This window comes from Thermobia domestica, chromosome 3 (assembly GCF_964235325.1).
Source record: "Thermobia domestica chromosome 3, izTheDome1.hap1.1, whole genome shotgun sequence".
In the NCBI taxonomy this organism is placed as follows: Eukaryota; Metazoa; Arthropoda; class Insecta; order Zygentoma; family Lepismatidae; genus Thermobia; species Thermobia domestica.
Genome location: NC_137456.1, coordinates 183981755 through 183998321, shown reverse-complemented (window position 1 = coordinate 183998321; position 16567 = coordinate 183981755).

Below are 16567 nucleotides of genomic sequence, written 5' to 3'. Positions count from 1 at the left end.
CTAAATATTATTTATTTTTACCTTCGCTTAGTATTCAGGATACAAACTTTTAGTTCCTTTAACATCAATTGTTCTGAGAACTTCCTAATCTTCTACCTATCTTCGTTCTATTTATTTAATTCAATACTGTAACTAAGGAGCAATAATAATTAATAATTTACAAATACAATTTCCTTTTCTTCCTTTACAAAATCTGCTCCGTTATTGCACCTCTGATCTTATTCCTAAGATCCGTACAGATAGATAATAGTACAACATAATAATGAGATACAAAACATACAACATACCGTTGTAATATTCCAAAAGTAATTCAGTAACACCCTAACCTTTGTAGTTTCACCAAATGATTAGCGAGAGTGATACGGTGTGCGTCATTCAGAATTTAATGCCCGGTGTGACATTAAAACATTGCTGTGTTGACCAAACATTGAGAGAAAAGTTGGGAAACTGAAAGATAGCAGCGACGTTGGGTGAAGATGTGCTGACCACTCACATAAGCCCGCTGCACTCACAAGGGAACATCTTATATTGATAGTAGCATTTCGCGCTCAAAGAGTACGCAATCGATAGAGGACTGAAAGAAGGGAGAAATCCAAATTTATATGTGCGGACACCCAAAAATACAGAGATACAGAGGAAAGAAGGAGCAATAATAAACTGCAGATTGCAATGTAAAATAGACATTGACATTGAAATACCTGCAAAAGGAGGAACGTCATCAATAGGAGACTTGCACAACAGTATCGTAAGCAAACATTGTACCCACAGACGTGCTCAATAACGTCAGAGGTAACGCAGTGTTGCCACTAAGCAAAAATAAACTTTTGTGCAACGCACGGGGCACAAATGATAACATACATAAAATCTAATTATAATAAGATACCTATGAATTCCAGATGGACAGTGTTGCTAACTTGTGAAGATAGCCCTGTATGAAGTCCAAAGGTATAACATCAAAGATGTAGAAGAGTACATACAGTACACGAGTCTAACTAGTGGAAACCAAAATATGAGACCACTAATAAAAATAGAAGCACTGAAGTACGAAACGAACGAACGAAGCACAGTGTCGAAGCAATGTTGCCAAAGTGGAAAATCAGAAAAGCAACAAAACAGAGCACAAACGCCGAAATGATGCATGCTCTGGGTTGACCTATCTCCGATCATACTCGTGGTGGACGTGTTTGACGTTCCACTCTTCCCACGTGATGAGGGCTGTAGCGCCACCCATGTCCACTTCCGGACGATAGGTCACAATTATATGCTTAGTTTTGTATCAGGAATGTCTGGTGTAATTTGTACGATTACTTTTTGCACATCCTATATATATATATATATATATATATATATATATATATATATAGATATATATAGATATAGATATATATATATATATAGATAGATAGATAGATAGATATTGATTGATAGATAGATAGATAGATAGATAGATAGATAGATAGATAGATATAGATATAGATATAGATAGGTAGATATAGATATAGTATTCTGCACCCCGCAATCGTTGTAAACTGGGTATCAGCCAATTGAAACGTTCTGACGTGGGGCTGTGACGAAGGAGCTATTTAACGAAACGTGCGCAAGCGTCCCGCCCCCGGGAATCACAAACACGTATATATAAACAAAACAAAATCAATTGGGTGGAACCGGGTACGCCACTGGGAAGACATTCGTGTATGTGTAGTTATCATTGAGGAGTACGTCGCTGGCAAGGAAGTTGTAACAAACCTAGCTGAAGTTGTGTGTTAGGACAGTTCATTGTGTATGAAGGGCTAGTTGACAGACAAAGCCTGTGACATTGCTACTGTTGTTCCATGGTGTTTTTTTGTTTTGTTTTGTTTTATGGCAAAGAAAGGGGCGGTACAGTACGCATATGATGTTTGCGAGAAAGAACGTGTGTTCCAAGTGCTGTGTGTGTGTGTGTTAGTGTGCATTGAGTGCGCGTCTTTGCTATCATTAAGACATCAATTCGGGGTTTATTCTATTCACAAGACACATACGTACGTTTCATAAATGCAAAGCAATACAATGGACCCAGGGCGTATTGTTCCTCTTTTCAAAAATGAATTCGGTATCAACGAAACCACGCTAACTCCTGCGGATGTGGTTATGTTTCGACAAATTAGACAGCAACTGACGAGGAATGCCCTCGATGTGGAAGAAATCAGCACACTCGACGTACTTGATTCGGAATCGGATCACAATGACGTGAACGTGATCGATAGTGACATTGAAGAGGCAGAAACAAGTTTTCAGTCACAAAAGAAACCCTGCACACCACCACTATCACCGACAAGTAGTAGTTCCGATTATATGCCATCACCTCCAAAGAGACAACATATAGATCTTCCAACTGAATATCTGGACAATGCGTACAAGTATTGGACCAGACAGCCAAAACACGACAAGATGCAATTAGACCACGTCACAAGGCAATTGATGGGACTTCCAACAGATTAAAATTCACAACGGTTCAGAGCAAATTTAAACGTCTGCGTTACGCACACTAACTTTCTAGAATTGAGAACAGTCGGAAAGGAATATCCATCAGACGTATCAACGAGGAAGTCTGGAAATTGTTCAAAGAAGCCTGAGCTAGCAACGCCATCGTTCATGACCGAACTCTTCGCGTGTGGGGACTGCACGTAAAACACCAATTGATGGCTGAACCGACGTTTAGTGGTCATATTGGCACCTGCAATTTCACAGCTTCACTGACATGGTTACACAATTTTAAGCGAAAATATAATATAGGTATTCGGACAGCTACCCATCGAGTTGGAAGAGGTTACTACTTGGATGAGAATAAGATAAAGGAGAGTGCAAATCACTTTATTTCTAATACGAGAACCGCAATCGCATCAAAGTACACTCCTAAACAGGTATTTAATGGTGACCAAGGTCGCTTCGAAAAGGAACTGCATTCCCACCGGACTCTTGCTGTGAAAGGAGCTAAACGAATAAATATTGAGGTGGGTGTCTTGCCGCTACTACACATTGTTATATTATCATGCCGTTGATTTTCATGTCTGGTAGTCTTCTTTCTCCTCTCTATGTGCTCGTGATGGAACCCGCTGGTCGCTTTCCTAAAACTAAAGGTGATGATCATTCAAACATTAGATCGTTCGCCGGAACTACTACTAACATGAAAAAAGGCGATCTGCAAACGTTCCTGGCACAAGTGTTTTGGCCTTCAATCCAAAAAACTCCTACCAGTCGTGTTCTTCTGCTTGTGGACTCATGAAGTACAAATAAGGATGTAAGGCTTGTTCAGGACACAGTTCCTGACGGCATCGACTTTGAGCGAAGATTATTTTCCGAGAGATGCACCGGAAAAATACAGCCCCTTGATGTTGGTTTCTTTCGCTCCTACAAAAACTTCGTCCGCTTCATTACGGACAGTGTTTTGCCTACTGGCGAATTCGACATTTGGAGTAAAGATAGTTTTCTACGTGTGCAATCCTTTGCTCATTACCAGTTTTCTGCCGACAGGTTTCGGGACATGATCAAGTTTGCCTTCTTCAGATGCGGTTATACTGATGAAGTGCCATTCACTTTCTGACACCAATTGAATACTGCTTCGATGTCAGGCTATCACACGAATGTCATTAAGAAACATGTACCAATGTGAGCTTTGTCAGGTATGCACATTGTACGAAGTGTTTCTGCTTATCGCACACCCTCATTACAAAACTACATGTCAACTGTTCCCAATAAAACAATGTGGCACAAGCAAACTGCGTGTGATACATTTTACGCCTTTTCTTGTGATTATTACGCAATACCAGAGATACCCTACTGCTGTACAAATGTAGTTTCTGTCGGTTTATTACTATTTTCAGGCGACCCTCTCCTTATAGAGACTAACGACATGAGGACCGCTTTATCAACAGCAACACTGACATAGTGACTACCAATAAGATGTTGTGTACTTGATATTGCGTGCACTAGAGAAGTGAGTCCGCCAAGAGCATGCATCATTTCGGCATTTGTGCTGTGTTTTGCTGCTTTTCTGATTTTCCACTTCGGCAGCACTGCTTCGACACTGTGGTTCGTCCGTTCGTTTCCTACTTCAGTGCTTCTATTTTTATTAGTAGTCTCATATTTTGGTTTCCACTAGTTAGACTCGTATACTGTATGTACTCTTTTACATCTGCGATGTTATACCTTTGGACTCCCTACAGGGCTATCTTCACAAGTTGGCAACACTGTCCATCTGGAATTCACAGGTATCTTATTATAATTAGATTCTATATGTGTTATCATTTGTGCCCCGTGCCATTGCACAAAAGTTCATTTTTGCTCAGTGGCAACACTGCGTTACCTCTGACGTTATTGAGCACGTCTGTGGGTACAATGTTTGCTTACGATACTGTTGTGCAAGTCTGCTATTGATGACTTTCCTCCTTTTGCAGGTATTTCAATGTCAATGTCTATTTTACATTGCTATCTGAACATTATTATTGCTCCTTCCTTCCTCTGTATCTCCTGTATTTTTTCCACGTTCATAAGGCACGTAAAATTTACAGAGAACAGAGTTTTGACTTCTATGTTCTATCTAGCGAGCCATTACTTGCACATATACAAAAAATATTATTATTATTATTATTATTATTATTATTATTATTATTATTATTATTATTATTATTATTATTATTATTATTATTATTATTATGTTGTGCTATAGCTTTTGCCTACTCAGCTGCACCAACCTCGAAAGTCTACGACATCCGACATTTTTACTGAGGTGTGGTCGCCGCACTTTCGTGTGGTCGCAGATCGTGAAAACTCGACAAGTCACGTTGTTTCCGAAATTAACCTCCCAGCCATTTAGTCACCCTGATATATCGTCGTCCTTCCCCAATCTAGGCATAATCACCACACTGACTAATGGAGTGTGATTCCTGTTACGGTCTGGAGCGCGGTTGTGTTATGCCTTGTAGCTCTCATCTTGGCCCAATGATTTCGTTCAAAAAGTAGGGAGTAGTCATACTGTTTTCGCTGGTCAATGTAAGTTTTGTTGGCTTTTAATTTACTAAATAATCGCTCAGGTCTTACATCTTCACATTTAAAAATGAGATATAGTTGCAACATCACATAATTTTTAATATTCTAACATTATAAAGTTTAACTTCGAAACTGAAATGTGCCTCTTTTTGTTCTGAGCCTCCGTGTGTTGCGAGCCCTTCACGCCCTTTAGTTGCGCCACAGCATTCTCTCTACTCAGAAGGATAGCTCCAAATAGAAAAGTCAAAATTCATTCGGTCCATTTTTCATGCATCATACACTTCAAAAAACAAAAAAATCATATAATACTGATAACACTGGCCGTCGTCAGTTTAGGAGGGGTTCGGGCGTAAACTTGATAACCCACAAAAGTGAGATTTCGAGAAAATCGCATTTTAATTTTTGTGAAAATCTGTATTGAAAAGTAAACACAAAAACAAAATAATACAAACATGAAATAACATTGAGTATATCTCCTTTCCAGTTATGACATTTAAACTTAATATTATTTGCAATGAATAAAATTTAAACCCCTTCTTGCGTTTAATGTGAGTGTAAAACGTGGCATATCACTCTTTACAGAAATGAACAAAAGTGTACCAGACAAGTACACTACTTGAATAATATTACTACTTACAGTTGAGGAAGTCCGTTAAGGTACAAAATCACTTCGAGGCATCAATATAACAAGTATTAATTATTTGCGATAATTTTAGCTGTTTGTAGAAATCACTGTACACATCCTTTATGGTATGTAACTGTGTGTTACCGATAGGTCTCCGAGTGGTGTATTTTTGTTGCGGAGAAGTTCCTGTAAATCCACCAGTTTCTTTCTTTGTTCCGTAGATTTAGTCTTTCCCCCAACATCGGGAAAGCACGATTAACTAACGAGGAGTACGTACGGTTCCGAATGACAAAACTTGAACCTTTGGAGACATTTACCTCTGTCCGTGTGGCTATTCTTTTATATGGCTTGTTTTAGGTGAGATGTTTGAAAAAAGTATTCCGTTGTTATTTCAGTGACAATAAATGAGTTTCTTGATCACTTCAATCCAATGCTTGGGAAGAGGCCTGACTTCGTGAGATCATGTGGTTCGGATTCCATGTTAATCAATAGGTCCCATCTCATATAGCCTCGCTGCTGAAAGGGACGTTAAACTCAAAATCAACTCAACTCAACCATTGCTTAGGCTATACATATTTTGATAGTGACGTTTTACACAGTTTTCTATACATGCAAAATCTCTATCGCTAGCCATATTTTGTGGCCGACGACTGGGAAAATTTGCGACACCGACTGAAATCTATCACTTTGTATGTACAAGATTACAAAGTGCATTATAAGTCATTACATATTCATTGCATGTAAAACATGATAAAGCACAATCCCACTATAAGAGAAATACAGCTCGATAAAAAAAATGACGATGTATGTTCCTTTCACTAGAAACATTCTATACACTTAGAATATATCAACACGGAAGTCAGCCTGCTGATAACAAGGATAACCTAAATATTTAACAGAAACGAAGCCCATTTTGACGTAAAACTTGATATCCCATTAATGTGTAATTGCTTGCACATAGGGTAGCGTTTCCATACCTTATGATCATGATAATCCTTGTTCTTCCTGCTACAACTTTTAGAATTTTCGGAAATACAGTCAGGGTCTTCATCGCTATCATCAACAACACTAGTCCTCACCAAATCGACTTCCATATTCTCTGGATGCCTGGATATTGTCATCTATATCCACCATATTGATTGTGGCTTACCATATTTTACTTCAAACACGTTGTGGTTTCCCATGCTTTATGCGGTCACCTACAACATCTACCGACGAAATTTTCAACCATTTGAAATGACAGTCTTACGCGTTCACCCAAGACAAGGTAATTACAGTTCAGAACTCAATTTCGCTCGGTCGGTGGGTTACCATGTTTTACGCCCGAGTCCCTATTGTTATAGAAAGGGAAACCTCTGATTCTGACTAATTTCAGAATGTTGAATTCGAAATTGATAGCCGTTTTACTACATTAGCTCGTATTTTGGCAATTTTGCCATTTTGTAAGGACGGCTTCAGTTGTCATCGAAGTAACCGGTCTGGCAATGATATTTGAGTAAGAAATAAATTAGATTTCACTCAGTTGGCGACAGATAGGACCCACTTGTTGTTGGCATATATATATATATATATATATATATATATATATATATATATATATATATATATATATATATCACAATGAATACAAGGAGGACGGGGATGATTGAAATGCTTGACACTTGTGTTCCTCCCCCTCCTTTGTTTGTTTGCTTTTAGAATACTGAAACCGATTTAAAAAATAGGGCATATGTGGCAACAATGAGCGGCACGATGACGCGGGCGAAAAAAAGCGCCGACTGCGCCGTTATTGCGTGGTTCAGTCTTGTTCTTATGCATTGCAGTAAGTAATCTCTCAAGTGTATAAGTATTTTCTCGGGAGAATTGACTTGGAATTTTTACGTCAGTAACTTCAGTTTTATTTTACCGTATTTTTAGAACTGTTTGCCTGTGTTTTCAGTATCTTTTGGTGATTTTATGGAATAAGTGGTTGTGCTGTAGCTCTAACGAGGGAACCTATCCAAGTGTAACTGTGACTTCGAGTCGAGACTATGGCCGTTGGATGCCTTGTCCCAAAAACCATAACACGAAAAGGGATACATCCTCGATCGCAACCGTTGCGGAGATAAAAGCGTGAATAGTTAGAAATTGAGCTCCATACTATACATTACAAAGTAAGATTCCGGGTCAGATTTTTCAGAAACGGTCGGGTAAGGAAACTCAGCGAATACATATCCAATTAGTGTGTGTAACCCAGCACCTTTTGAATGCAAAATTTGTGTCCCCGGGACACTCGCAGGGTCCCAGGTGGGGTCAAACTCAAAACTTGCAAATGGAACCGGGGGTCAAGTAGCATACTGTATGAAAGCTATTGTTAAATAAAAGAAGACAGAACAATTCTCAACTCTTTACGATAATCCTGTGCTAACGGGCAACTGGTAAAATGTCAATACAACCTACATCAGAAATTCTATGGCCACGCTTCTAAACCCGTTAAGTTACGGCAATAACAAAACAGAAAAACGCGTTTAAAAGTGCAAGATATTGAAGTAAAGCAAATTGCTGCAGTCTCTCACAGAGTCGCACAACGGATCTTATCCAACTATAAGTGTGACTTCGAATGACCGATGGACCATAGAATAACCATGACCATTGGATTTCGTGTCCTAGAAGAGAAATATTACATTGTCAATCGCAACCGTCGTTGAGGGTGAGAAGGTCAAAAGGGAACGGTATATGCTTCTCGCATCGGGACCCCAGATTCACAGATTGCACCGTGAAATTTCTATCGGAGGATTTGCTGAACGAGAAAACATGATGGTAAAGACAAATAGGAGTGACCTTGAAACTGTGAGGCAACTTGGAAAGGAGTGGGGTTGGAGGAACCTGGAATAATGGTGCAGAAATAAAATATATCGGAGGATGCTTTTGAGAGAGATATAGACTGCAGCAATTTGCTTTACGTCAGTACCTTTACACTTTTAAACGTGTTTTTCTGTTTTATTTTTGTCGCAACTTAACGGATTTAGAAGCGTGGCCATATATTTTCTGATGTAGGTTGAATTGACGTTTTGACCAGTTGTTCGTTTGCACAGGGTTATCGTAAAGAGTTGAGAATTGTTCTGTCTTCTTTTATTTAACAATAGCTTTCATACAATATGCTACTTCACCTCCGGTTCCATTTGCAAGTTTTGAGTTTGACCCCGCCTGGAACTCTGCGAATGCCCCGGGGACACAAAATTTTCATTCAAAAGGTTCTGAGCTCCACACACTAATTGGATATGTATTCGCTGAGTTTCCTTACCCGACCGTTTCCGAAAAATCTGACCCGGAATCTGACTTTGTAATGTATAGTATGGAGCTCAATTTCTAACTTTTCACGCTTTTGTCTCCGCAACGGTTGCGATCGAGGATGTATCCCTTTTCGTGTTATGTTCTTTTGGGACAAGGTATCCAACGGCCATAGTCTCGACTCGAAGTAAGAGTTACACTTGGATAGGTTCCCTCGTAAGTTTCGCTTTCCTGTGCAAAATGTCAAGTTCTTTCCGTAGAGGATGTAAAAACTCACCAGAAAGATTTTGTTATATCTGTGGCGTATTTATGGTTAAGTCGCAGATTACATCGATAAATGATGATGTTAAGAAAGCATATTATTTTTATTTTGGCTGCAAGATCGGTGATCAAGATAAAGCTGGGACCCTCATGTGTTTTGTTTGATGTGTTATGCTACTCTGACTGCCTGGCTTAAAGAAACCAAACGAAGTATACCTTTTTCTGTTCCGATGATATGGTGAGAACCCCGGAATCATGATTATTGCTATTTCTGTATGAGGAATACAGCAGGAAGTAACAAGAAGAAACAACGTGCCATCGAATACCCAAACTTGCAATCCGCGATCAGACCAGTGCCCCATGGAGAAAATTTACCTGTACCTACCCCTTCGAAAGATTGGGAAACTATCGATATTACAGCGCTTACAGGAAGCGATGTGGACACCAACTCAATATCTGGAGATGAAGATCCGAGAGACAGTTCCTTCCACGTAAAAGATGAGCCTCATTTCATCCTACAACATGAGTTGAATGATTTAGTGAGAGAGTTACAACTTTCGAAAGAGAAAGCTCAACTTTTGGGTGCTAGACTCAAAGAGTGGAATTTACAGGCACTTAGAACTACTTACACTCACTACAGGAAAAGGAACGATCCCTTTTCAGAATACTACAGAATGGAAGGTTCCCTGTGCGTATGCACGGATATCAATGTTCTGATGAATGTATTAGAAATTCAACATGATCCATCCGATTGGCGTATTTTCGTAGATTCGTCTGAGTACAGTGTGAAAGCAGTTTTACTTCATAATGGAAATAAGCTGCCGTCTATTCCTGTGGCACACTCTGTTTCGATGAAAGAGACTTACGAGAATCTCGCACTTATTTTAAATCGTATTAACCACGAAGAATATGGTTGGCAAATTTGTGGAGATTTGAAAGTTATTGCAATATTACTTGTTCTGCAAGGTGGATTTACAAAGTACTGTTGTTTTCTGTGTCTTTGGGACTCAAGAACCTCAGGAAAACGTTTTTCACAAAAAGAGTGCACCCCCAGAGAGACATTTAAACCCGGTACCAACAGTGGCAACTATGAGCCTCTGATCGATCCAGCCAAGGTGCTTCCACCTCTTCATATTAAGTTGGGCCTCATGAAGAAATTCAAAAAAGCTATGGAGAAAGAAGGTAAAAGATCTAAGTATCGTAGACAGTGTTTTCCAAAACTAAGTGATGGTAAATTAAAAGGAGAAGTTTTCACAGGACCTGATATTCGCAAAATTAACCATGACGAATTGTTTGAACAGAGTTTAAACGATAAAGAGTTAAATGCCTGGTGTGCTTTTGTTCAAATTGCAAAAGGTTTTTTGGGCAAAACTAAAGCTCAAAATTACAAGGCTGTGGTGCAGCAACTTCTGGTCGCATATGAAGCTCTGAGATGTCGCATGTCTTTGAGAATCCACTTTCTGCACTCCCACCTCAATTTCGTTCCAGAAAATCTTGCAGATGTAAGCGACGAAGTGGGAGGAGGGTTTCACCAGGATATAAGAACGATGGAAACTCGATATCAAGGACGTTGGGACCTTGCAATGATGGGGGACTATTGCTGGTCGGTGAAGAGAGAGGACCCAACTTTTCATAAAAGAAAAAAGTAAAGCAGATGATGTTATTTGCAGTTCTAAACATTAGATTTTATAAATTACTCTGTGTATGTAAATGGTTATAGGCCTACACTAACAGAATATATATAGTTTTTAGTGCTAATACACGAACAGAATATATATAGTTTTAATCTGGTTTGATTCAATAAATTAATTTTAAGAATTTTAAAAACTGAATGTCGTTCTTGACCAACTATCGAAATGAAGTTGATTTCCTTTCGGCACGCAAACAGCTCATTTGCCGGTACACTTCATGATAGCTCATTTTCTCTATTATGGTAAATCTGGTAACTATGCGTTACACAAAAATGCGAACTAATGTAGTAAAATGGATATCATATTCATATTCAGGGACCTAAAATTTGTCAGAATCAGTGAGTTTTGTTTCTGTAAATTTTCAAAAGTTTAAAAACGTCGGCCTGCGTAATTGTAAGATAATATTAGTATTGTGTCTTTGTTTTCTGTATACAAATAACCATTTAGGTTCACCTCATATTCTGGTCGAAAAGAAAAATGAAAAGCTTCATGTAATAAACGGACGAAAGAAAATTTGTCAGCGCGACGCGAATGATCATTCTCTGCAACCTAATCCTCGTTTTTCTTACAAAAACTCTAATTCTGCCTGCAGAAAGAAAGGATTTATATTACCCGCCAATGGTTGATGTTTTGCCCTCCAGCTGAACACGGCTTGTAAAAATAGACCGACTGACTGTAGGTGCACGAAAAAAAATCTATTGGATTTCTCTCCCCGCTCACTCCAAGTGTGGAAATCCTGGACACATTCAAACTGAGCGCTACCATCTTTCAGTTCTTCCCAGTAGAGGTGATACTAGAGATTGTAATATGCCATTACAGTCTAATGTGATGATGTTTTTAATAGGAGGGTGCCCGAAATTTTTTGCACCGACTGTACTTGACGTTTAACAAAACATTTCTGGCTGTTCATATAATTCGTAATTTTGTTTATTCTATTTCAAATTAACATGGAAAACTGTAAAAATTCATTACGAATTATAGTTTTGGGAATCAATATCTTTATTTATATATTAAATTAGTTATAAGTCTTGTATATGGATATGTAAATGGATTGTTACAATTCTTACGGTGTCAGTGCTATCTGAAAATATAGGTCCACCATTGGACGGAAATTTTCGAATAAATAACCAATCTAAAATTCGGCAGAATTTTCTGGACCACCCTTCACCTCTCTTTTAGATATCTATGTCCTTCTGATATCTAGTTTAATCCAGATTTTACCAAAATTTATTCGTTTCAAAGCTCCACCGCCAAAAATGCTTTGTTTTGATTGGAGGATTCACCCACGCTATGATGTTAGAGCGCGATTATTCCCATTCCCTGCCTAGAATTTTGCTGAAGACAGCAGACCCAGATTTTCCCAGCTCTGGAAAGGGTAGAAATTAGCTAGAAAAGCTGTATTAACAAGGTAAATCTAGTTTGATAGTTGAATAAATACCATCCAATAAGCTACGGAGCCATAATTTACTAAATTTCATAGTAAAAACCCGGACTGAAGAGCTAAAATAGGAAGTGTAATTCAGTGACGCCATGTTTTGCAGATATAATTAGTGATGGACAGGTTCTACCAAGTGAAGTGCATCAGTTTGTTAGTTGTTCGTAAAGATCCATAAACAGTTTCGGAAGAGTAGTGTTTTCTCCCTTAAAATATTTTTATCCTGAAAATTATTCCTTTTAGAGTTACGTAAGGCCTGCCCCACTGCCGTTTGTGTTCGTGTATGTAGTGAATGTGATTTCTTTTTGTACTTATCTAGTAGTAACATGGCGGTATTTAATTTCGTTGTAGTTAGGATAGTGATCATAATGCACGTGTAAAGTTTCAAGAGGGCTCCTGTTTACTCCCAATTTGGGGGTACGGCTTCCAGCAGGGATGGGTTGAACGTATAGTTGTCATAAGGTTCTTTTCCCTTCAGGAAAGGGGCCTATATATTTTCCAATAAATAGTTTGGGTATTAACTAAACAGGTTGAATTAAGAATGTGATTTAGTGAATACAAGGGCCAATTGGCCCTGTTCCTTTCTTTCCCTTTCCTTTCGTAAACCGATAGAGCCGATTTTAAAGAAAATGGTAAAATCTGAATGTTGTTTATGTGAGTAGGTAGTAATGATTAATATGTATTATAACATGTATTAATGTAGTTTGTAGTTATGGATGTGGCATGTATGTGTTTGTAATGTAGTATCAGTAGTAGCAATTGTAGTTAAGTGATGGAAGAGTGTGTGAAATAATGAAGTATGGACAGTGTATCATTCGTATTCGATCAATAGCTAAACGCAACATATCGATCTATAGTAATATCAGAAAATGAGAGTGTCATAGTATCAAAATTCCGTGTACAAGGTCACATTCAGTGGTTCAAGGGTTGATCATATCGTCGCTAGCCCCCTAGTGTCAAAAGTCAGTACTAACCGTCATTCTTATGTCGATGCTCTTAGTGATTTAGTTTCCATGGAATTGACCTTTCTTTTCGAAATAAAACCTAGTAAATATAATTCCCAGCCCAAATGCATATACAGTTAGGTTAAGTGATCCAAAATTAATATTTTCTGAAAATTACAACATTCTACTTAGTCTAGAAATCGAAATATTTAAGTAAATAAACAACACGTAAAATCTTAACAGAAGTCGGGCGATATAATGCTACCTTTTCGCTTTGAAATTATATTAAATGTTCATTTTTTTTCTTTGTGGCTGCAGAATAATTTCATTGTTGTCAGAATTTTATAAAATTGAATAATATCGCGGAGAACTCTACTCTCTGTGAACATACATATATATTTTTTTTACATGAAGCTACGAAGTATAACATAGTATTGTTTGCGTGGTAAGGGAGTCTTGAGTTCGAGGGATGTTTTGTGTGGTGGCCGGAACATGAAATGTTGGCAATGATTTATAGATTTAGAAGTATATGACGAAGTGTGCATATAGTCTGGGTGTAGTTAAAGAAATAGAGTGTTTATGAAATACGACGTCGTAATAGAATAAAATGATAGTATAAATATATTGTGAAACGAAATAAATGAGAGGACACCCATATATATATATATATATATATATATATATATATATATATATATATATATAGAGAGAGAGAGAGAGAGAGAGAGAGAGAGAGAGAGATAGATAGATAGATAGATAGATATAGATATAGATATATAACCCCCGTTTATGATTAGTCACGTTTCGGTAAAAAGAATAGATATATATATATTTAAGGATTATGTGTAGCTATCCACATCTCGGGTTCTGGCCCCTACACCGGAGCATCCTGCGAACATGTGGGTGAGATATTGCCGGACTATGTTAGTGCCTAATAGCTTAATTTGTTATTGCAGTCGTATTCGTTCATAATAATCTCGTTTATTAATATTTGTAGCATCATATAATCGCTGAATGGACATATTTAATAATCAATTATGTAAACACAATAGTTGTTACATAACGAACCTCTAGTGAATTATATTATTCGGTCGGTTTTAAAATAGAATATCCTGCTCCGTGAGATTTTTTTTCCTTTCTTCACGTTACCTACTCGGGCTAGCTTACAATATTCATGGAGGCGACAGCTCTGACAGGGTTACAGAATCAAAACAATTAGTTATTGAAATTTATTTCCGCGTACCCGGATGTCGACCCCTAGTCCCCTTAAGTATTTTCATTTCTTTTCTTAATTTAATTAGATGAGGGAAATTAACGACATCCCAGACTGTGGCATGTCTGCGCAGGGTAGCCATCGGTGATGTTTGGTCATTGAAATAACCGATCCAAAATTCAGTTTATTTAATTTTTTATTATTTTGGCAAATCACTAATTAGGGATATCTTAGATATTACTTTAGTCTAGTTTCATTACTATTCTGGACTCTCCTAGTTTCTTAGAGGTCGGATGATTATTTTTCTTTTCAAATTCCAAACTAAGACTCTACTCCAACCTTCCGGGAGATTCCGGGATCTCCAAGGACTCAACCGGATACAGCGAGGAGGGGAATTTCCTTAAAGCTTTCGTCTTTCTGAAAATTCCCCTGCGGGCACAGACTAGTTGTGTGTTTGGAGATAACTTTTGAGTTTACGTATTTAAGTAAACCAACCCTTTTTTGGCATAAAAGAGAATATTTGGTTATAGTATGTTGTATACGTAAATTCGACCACTTATCTTTGGTAGTTGTAGTGTTCTGTCTCCTCTCCCTTTACCTATACTTCTTCTACTTCTTCTCTAGAGTTTTTTTTAAAATTTCAACCTTCCGCCCCCCTGATTTTGAACTTGTCGCTCGCAATTTATTTAACGTACAACTCTGATCTGAAATTACCAGCTGAGACGTTGAAAGACACAATTCATGGATAGAGAAGATAATGATTAGGTCCTCCATCACATTTTGACCTATTGCCAAAATGAATAACGACTTCATGTTTGACGACACTTCAATTACGTTCTTTCACCGTCGGCCCTCTAAGTTTTTTTTTAATCCATTGGTCACTTTCCTTCCGTTTTGGTTTTCGTTTATCTTGTAGTTAACCTGGGCCCAGAAATGGTATTTTGGTTTATCTATTTATATCTTTAGGAATGTTCTGTGTTACGTGCCTGCCTCACAAAGTTTTTTTTTTACTATTTATGCACAAATTGACTATATGAAAGTTGAAATTTATAGACGCGCGGTATCAGGTAAAAAAAATCAATTCTTTTTTCATATGTAATGTCGGAAGTCATTTGTTTTTCTTGTGCAATGTTTGCAACCTTTTCTGAAATTATTGTTGGGGTTATTACTTTAAATGTGTGCGCATTTAAAATATATATATATATATATATATATATATATATATATATATATATATATATATATATATATATAGATAGATAGATAGATAAATGAATACGTCGAAATGTACATGTCCTTAGTATGTGAATATGATGTTAAAGTAAAAGTATGATATTAAATGTATTATATGGATATATGTAAGAGCGCTCGTGTCTGTCCCCCCAAAACGTGTATTGGTTGCTATAGTTTACAAGTGAGTTTCCGACGAATATAATAATATAGATTTTTCTCAAGAATACCGCCGTGCACTCAAATAATTTTCCTTTCTTCTGAATAGATGTAAATCATAACCTATGTAATCATTATTTAATGGCATGTATTAAGAAGTAACGGCAGGTCTAAATGTAACCCACATCATAATGAATATTATCCCTGAGCTACCAACCAAAAACCATTGTGGAAAGTGTACATTTAATCCCTCTCACCTGCATATATATCCTATGACTTGACCAGTGTTTTTTCCTTAATTTAAATCAATTATACTCCTTACACCTGTGAAAGATCATCTCAAATCCGAACTATATATATATATATATATATATATATATATATATATATATATATATATATATATATATATATATATACACAAAAGTGATCCTGGATAAATGAAAGGTCTCACGACGTGTCCCAGTGATCAACAAGTAACTCAAAATTATCTGATTAATAAATTTGTGAATGGACTGACTAAGAGGAGAAACATCCTCTGGCGGAAGGTGATTTTCAAAATCCCTAGATGGGTATAAACGTCGCAGTATGCGACTGCAGATATAAACTGCTAATAGTCACAAACTAAATATAGTTGATAATTGGTTTTTTATAAACCAATAGTTATATATATATATATATATATATATATATATATATATATATATATATAGA